The sequence below is a fragment of the Lolium rigidum genome, chromosome 4, assembly GCF_022539505.1.
Source record: "Lolium rigidum isolate FL_2022 chromosome 4, APGP_CSIRO_Lrig_0.1, whole genome shotgun sequence".
Lineage (NCBI taxonomy): Eukaryota > Viridiplantae > Streptophyta > Magnoliopsida > Poales > Poaceae > Lolium > Lolium rigidum.
This window is the reverse complement of record NC_061511.1, coordinates 127,987,552-127,993,648: the sequence shown is the minus strand read 5'-3', so window position 1 is coordinate 127,993,648 and position 6,097 is coordinate 127,987,552.

The window sequence follows — 6,097 nt, the reverse complement described above, 5'->3', positions numbered from 1 at the left end:
TGTTCACACTTTATATCGTTTTGATGCATTTTCCGGAACTAACCTATTAACGAGATGCCGAAGTGCCGGTTCTCGTTTTACGCTGTTTTTGGTCCCAGAAATCCTACAAACGAAAATATTCTCGGAATTGGACGAAATCAACGCCCAGGGTCTTATATTTCACGGAAGCTTCCAGAGAGCCAGAGAGGGACTAGAGGGGAGCCCTGGGGGCCCCACCCCACCTGGCGGCGCGACCAAGGGGGGGCGCCCCCCTATGGTGTGGCTGCACCAGGACTCCCCCGAGGCTGCCCTTCCGCCTATATAAAGCCTCCGTCGCGAAAACCCCATACCGATAAGCCACGATACGAGAAAAGTTCCAGAGCCGCCGCCATCGCGAAGCCAAGATTCGGGGGACAGAAGTCTCTGTTCCGGCACGCCGCCGGGACGGGGAATTGCCCCCGGAAGGCATCTCCATCGACACCACCGCCATCTTCATCGCCGCTGTTGTCTCCCATGATGAGGAGGGAGTAGTTCTCCCCGAGGCTAAGGGCTCTACCGTAGCTATGTGGTTCATCTCTCTCTTTGTGATCTAGTTGAATATCATCTATGTGCTACTCTAGTGATGTTATTAAAGTAGTCTATTCCTCCTCCATGATGTAATGTTCACAGTGTGTGCATCATGTAGTACTTGGCATAGGTTATGATTGTAATCTCTTGTAGATTATGGAGTTAACTATTACTAAGATAGTATTGATGCGATCTATTCCCCTTTCATAGCCTGACGGTGACAGTGTGCATGCTATGTTAGTACTCGGTATAATTGCAATGGTCTATTATGCACTCTAAGGTTACTTAAATATGAACACCGAATGTTGTGGAGCTTGTTAACTCCGGCTTGAGGGAGCTCTTGTAGCCCTACACAATGAATGGTGTTTGTCATCCAACAAGAGAGTGTAGAGAAAGTAGTATTTGTTTATTCAGTTATGTGATCAATGTTGAGAGTGTCCACTAGTGAAAGTATGATCCCTAGGCCTTGTTTCTAAGCATCGAAACTCCGTTTATTTACTGTTCTACTGCATGTTCACTCGCTGCCATATTTTATTCAGATTATTATTACCACTCATATTCATCCATATCACTTGCATTTTACTATCTCTTCGCCGAACTAGTGCACATATACATCTGACAAGTGTATTAGGTGTGTTGGGGACACAAGAGACTTCTTGTATCGTAATTGCAGGGTTGCTAGAGAGGGATATCTTTGTCCTCTACCTCCCTGAGTTCGATAAACCTTGGGTGATTCACTTAAGGGAAACTTGCTGCTGTTCTACAAACATCTGCTCTTGGAGGCCCAACACTGTCTACAGGAATAGAAGCGTGCGTAGACATCATCTCTCCAATAAGAAATAGCATGTTGGGTGAACAATTACAGTTGGGCAATTAACAAATAGAGAAGGCATAACAATGCACATACATATCATGATGACTAATATGAGATTTACTTAGGGCATTACGACAAAGAACATAGACCGCTATCCAGCATGCATCTATGCCAAAAAGTCCACCTTCGGGTTAGCATCCGCACCCTTCCAGTATTAAGTTGCAAACAACAGACAATTGCATTAAGTACTGTGCGTAATGTAAACAATACAAATATCCTTAGACAAAGCATTGTTGTTTTATCCCTAGTGGCAACAGCACATCCATAACCTTAGAACTTTCTGTCACTGTCCCAGATTCAATGGAGGCATGAACCCACTATCGAGCATAAATACTCCCTCTTGAAGTCACAAGTATCAACTTGGCCAGAGCTAGCAACGGAGAGCATGCAAGATCATAAACAACACATATATGATAGATCGATAATCAACTTGACATAGTATTCCATATTCATCGGATCCCAACAAACACAACATGTAGCATTACAAATAGACGATCTTGATCATGATAGGCAGCTCACAAGATCTAAACATGATAGCACAAGAGGAGAAGACAACCATCTAGCTACTGCTATGGACCCATAGTCCAAGGATGAACTACTCACGCATCAGTCCGGAGGCGGGCATGGTGATGTAGAGCCCTCCGGTGATGATTCCCCTCTCCGGCAGGGTGCCGGAGGCGATCTCCTGAATCCCCCGAGATGGGATTGGTGGCGGCGGCGTCACAGTAACTTTTCTCGTATCGTGGCTCTCGGTACTAGAGTTTCCGCGACAGAAGGATTATATTGGCGAAGGGGCCGAGTCGGGGGACTGATGTCTACGGGAGCTTCTATTCTTGTAGACAGTGTTGGGCCTCCAAGAGCAGAGGTTTGTAGAACAGCAGCAAGTTTCCCTTAAGAGGATCACCCAAAGTTTATCGATCTCAGGGAGGAAGAGGTCAAAGATATCCCTCTCAAGCAACCCTGCAACCACAAAGCAAGAAGTCTCTTGTGTCCCCAACACACCTAATACACTTGTCAGATGTATAGGTGCACTAGTTCGGCGAAGAGATAGTGAAATACAAGTAGTATGGATGTATATGAGTGGTAATAGCAATCTGAATAAAATATGGCAGCGAGTAAACATGCAACAGAACAGTAAATAAACGGAGATTCGATGTTTGGAAACAAGGCCTAGGGATCATACTTTCACTAGTGGACACTCTCAACATTGATCGCATAATAAATAACTCTTTCTCTTATGTGCTACATACACTCTTTTGTTGGATGATGAACACATTGCGTAGGATTACACGAACCCTCAATGCCGGAGTTAACAAGCTCCACAATTCAATGTTCATATTTAAATAACCTTAGAGCATAATAGATCATTGCAAAATAAACCAAGAACTAACATAGTGCACACACTCGTCCACATTACACTATGAAGGAGGAATAGATCACATCAATACTATCATAATGATAATTAACTCCACAATCTACAAGAGATCATGATCATAGCCTACGACAAGAACCACACGGTGCACACACTAGTCACCTTTACACCAAGCGGGAGGAATAGACTACTTTAATAACATCACATGAGTAGCACATAAACTAGTAGCGATACAAAGCTCATCATATGGATCTCAATCATGCAAAGCAATTCACGAGATCATTGTATTGGAGTACGTAGAGAGAGATTAACCACATAGCTACGGTAGAGCCCTCAGCCCCGAGGGTGGATTACTCCCTCCTCATCATGGAGACGACGATGGCGGTGAAGATAGCGGTGGAGACGGCGGTGGAGATGACTCCGGGGGCAATTCCCCGTCCCGGCAGGGTGCCGGAACAGAGACTTCTGTCCCCCGAATTGGACTTTCGCGATGGCGGCGCTCTGGATGGTTTTCTCTGTTTCCGTCTTTTCTGTCGATGTTTTTAGGTCAGGGACGATTATATAGGCCGAGAATCAGAGTCGGAGGGGCCACGGGGTGGCGCCACCATAGGGGGGCGCGGGCCACCCCCAGGCCGCGCCGGCCTATGGTCTGGTGGGCCTGTGCCCCCTCTCTGGCGGCTCTCGGGTGTTTTGGATGCTTCCGGGCAAAATAGGAACCTGGGCGTTGATTTCGTCCAATTCCGAGAATATTTCTTTACTAGGATTTCTGAAACCAAAAACAGCAGAAAACAGGAACTGGCACTTCGGCATCTTGTCAATAGGTTAGTTCCGAAAAACGCATAAAAATGATATAAAGTGTGAACAAAACATGTTGGTATTGTCATAATGTGGCATGGAACATAAGAAATTATCGATACGTCGGAGACGTATCAGCATCCCCAAGCTTAGTTTCTGCTCGTCCCGAGCAGGTAAACGATAACAAAGATAATTTCTGGAGTGACATGCCATCATAACCTTGATCATATTGTAAACATATGTAATGAATGCAGCGATCAAAACAATGGTAAATGACATGAGTAAACAACTGAATCATAAAGCAAAAACTTTTCATGAATAGTACTTCAAGACAAGCATCAATAAGTCTTGCATAAGAGTTAACTCATAAAGAAATAATTCAAAGTAAAGACATTGAAGCAACACAATGGAAGATTAAGTTTTAGCGGTTGCTTTCAACTTGTAACATGTATATCTCATGGATAATTGTCAACATAGAGTAATATAACAAATGCAATATGCAAGTATGTAGGAATCAATGCACAGTTCACACAAGTGTTTGCTTCTTGAGGTGGAGAGAAATAGGTGAACTGACTCAACATAAAAGTAAAAAGAATGGTCCTTCAAAGAGGAAAGAATCGATTGCTATATTTGTGCTAGAGCTTTTATTTTGAAAACATGAAACAATTTTGTCAACGGTAGTAATAAAGCATATGAGTTATGAAAATTATATCTTACAAGTTGCAAGCCTCATGCATAGTATACTAATAGTGCCCGCACCTTGTCCTAATTAGCTTGGACTACCGGATCATTGCAATGCACATGTTTTAACCAAGTGTCACAATGGGGTACCTCCATGCCGCCTGTACAAAGGTCTAAGGAGAAAGCTCGCATTTTGGATTTCTCGCTTTTGATTATTCTCAACTTAGACATCCATACCGGGACAACATGGACAACAGATAATGGACTCCTCTTTAATGCATAAGCATGTGGCAACAATTATTATTCTCATATGAGATTGAGGATATATGTCCAAAACTGAAACTTCCACCATGAATCATGGCTTTAGTTAGCGGCCCAATGTTCTTCTCTAACAATATGCATGCTCCAACCATTAAGGTGGTAGATCTCTCTTACTTCGGACAAGACGGACATGCATAGCAACTCACATGATATTCAACAAAGAATAGTTGATGGCGTCCCCGAAGCATGGTTATCGCACAACAAGCAACTTAATAAGAGATAAAGTGCATAAGTACATATTCAATACCACAATAGTTTTTAAGCTATTTGTCCCATGAGCTATATATTGCAAAGGTGAATGATGGAAATTTTAAAGGTAGCACTCAAGCAATTTACTTTGGAATGGCGGAGAAATACCATGTAGTAGGTAGGTATGGTGGACACAAATGGCATAGTGGTTGGCTCAAGGATTTGGGATGCATGAGAAGTATTCCCTCTCGATACAAGGTTTAAGCTAGCAAGGTTATTTGAAACAAACACAAGGATGAACGGTGCAGCAAAACTCACATAAAAGACATATTGTAAACATTATAAGACTCTACACCGTCTTCCTTGTTGTTCAAAACTCAATACTAGATATTATCTAGACTCTAGAGAAACCAAATATGCAAACCAAATTAGCAAGCTCTAAGTGTTTCTTCATTAATGGGTGCAAAGTATATGATGCAAGAGCTTAAACATGAGCACAACAATTGCCAAGTATCAAATTATCCAATACATTTTAGAGTTACTACATGTAGTATTTTCCAATTCCAACCATATAACAATTTAACGAAGAAGAAACTTCGCCATGAATACTATGAGTAGAGCCTAAGGACATACTTGTCCATAAGCTACAGCGGAGCGTGTCTCTCTCCCACAAAGTGAATGCTAGGATCCATTTTATTCAAACAAAACAAAAACAAAAACAAACCGACGCTCCAAGCAAAGTGCATAAGATGTGACGGAATAAAAATATAGTTTCGGGGGAGGAATCCGATAATGTTGTCGATGAAGAAGGGGATGCCTTGGGCATCCCCAAGCTTAGACGCTTGAGTCTTCTTAGAATATGCAGGGGTGAACCACCGGGGCATCCCCAAGCTTAGAGCTTTCACTCTCCTTGATCATATTGTATCATACTCCTCTCTTGATCCTTGAAAACTTCCTCCACACCAAACTCGAAACAACTCATTAGAGGGTTAGTGCACAATATAAATTAACATGTTCAGAGGTGACACAATCATTCTTAACACTTCTGGACATTGCATAAACCTACTGGACATTAACGGATCAAAGAAATTCATCCTACATAGCAAAAGAGGCAATGCGAAATAAAAAACAGAATCTGTCAAAACAGAACAGTCCGTAAAGATGGATTCTATTAGGGCACCAGACTTGCTCAAATGAAAATGCCCAAATTGAATGAAAGTTGCGTACATATCTGTGGATCACTCACGTAAATTGGCTTAATTTTCTGAGTTACCTACAGGAGAATTAGACCCAGATTCGTGACAGCAAAGAAATCTGCA